The sequence below is a fragment of the Fragaria vesca genome, linkage group LG5 (assembly GCF_000184155.1).
Source record: "Fragaria vesca subsp. vesca linkage group LG5, FraVesHawaii_1.0, whole genome shotgun sequence".
NCBI classification, from domain to species: Eukaryota; Viridiplantae; Streptophyta; class Magnoliopsida; order Rosales; family Rosaceae; genus Fragaria; species Fragaria vesca.
The window spans coordinates 6,689,700-6,691,354 of NC_020495.1; positions in this window are offsets into that span (position 1 = coordinate 6,689,700).

Consider the following 1,655-nt stretch of genomic DNA (forward strand, 5'->3'; position numbering starts at 1 on the left):
GTTCATTATCACTGGGATCTTGAGTATCATCATTAACCTCTGGACTATCATATTCCAGCTCTTCATTCGTTTCTCCAAGAGAATAAAATTCATCGTCTTCAATTTCCATGGATTTGGTACCAATATGCACTCTGTCGTACATGGAAAAAAATATCTCAATGATTCTTATCATTATCTAACAAGAACGATTATTACCCCAGAAAAAAAATCTAACACGAATGATTGTCATATATAAATAAGGTGAAGATGATCAAAAGAACTTACCTTTAGTGATAGCGATGGTAGAAGACGAATGGGGCAGGGAGACTAGAGAAAAAGAAAAGCCAGAATAGTAGAGCAATAGAAGATGAGAGGATCTAGGAATGCTTGTTTTAATATTAATAAATTACCTTTTCTTTTTTCTGATAATTAATTAAGGATCTACTAATTAAAATAACCATGGTTAACTCATAATTGTGGGTTGTCAAATGTGGCAGCATCTTACTTGTTGGTCCTATGACCATCAAAACCATGATGGTTGGCAAATTCGATTCCGTCACAAATTAGTCTATAACCCGCAGTCCCGCACAACAAATGTTAGAAAATTCCATGTCCAAGTGCTTAGAGTCAACGATTTTATGCGAGGAAGTTTCTGTTTTATTTCGAAAATTCTTCAATTCGTAGGGTGAATATTCACCAAGTGACGTGGCAGAAGCACAACTACAAGTTTCAATGTAGACCAAGGGTTTGACTAACTTCATCATTCCAATGTCAACGTTTTTTTTGAAACAGAAAATGGTGAGTGGAAGAGATAAAGAAAATGGCTAATTACATAAAAGTCTATTTTGAGACATTTTATCCTATAAAAGTCCACATAAACATTTTTACCCACATAAGTCCACCTAATCTTAAACAAGCCTAAATAAAGGTACTGAAGTTCAACCAAATTACAGACTACCATCCAATCAAAAAATTAGATTTTCTCTCTTATATTTACAACAATGCCACTAATGTAAAAAGTCAACAACCACTCTCCTCCCCGGAAGTCTCCGGCAGACCTCCGGCGAGATCTCCGACAGACTCCGGCCAACCTCCGACGATGTCTCCGGCCGACTTCCGACGAGGTTTCCGACGGTTACGAAAGCTACTACCGCCAGCAAGAAAAGCTACTACCGCCAGCAACAAAAGCTACTACCGCTAGCTACAAAAGCTACTATCTCTAGCTACAAAAGCTACTACAGAAAAAGCTACAATTGCAAGCAACAAAAACTACTACCAAACATAACAAAAGCTACTACCGCCAGCAACAAAAGCTACTACTACTACTAGCAACAAAAGCTACTACTACTACTAGCAACAAAAGCTACTGTCAGCAACAAAAACTACTATTCTTAGCTACAAAAGCTACTACCACCGACTATAAAGCTACTACAACTAACAACAAAAGTTATTATTGCAAGCAACAAAAACTACTACCAAACAGCAACAAAAGCTGCTACCGTCAGCAACAAAAGCTACTATCCCTAACTACAAAAGCTACTACCACCGACTATAAAAGCTACTATTGCAAGCAACAAAAACTACTACCAAACAGAACAAAAGCTACTACCAAAGGTTGAGAAAACTATTTTCAGAGACTTACAAGACTACGGAAATGTAGAGGATACGATTAAAAT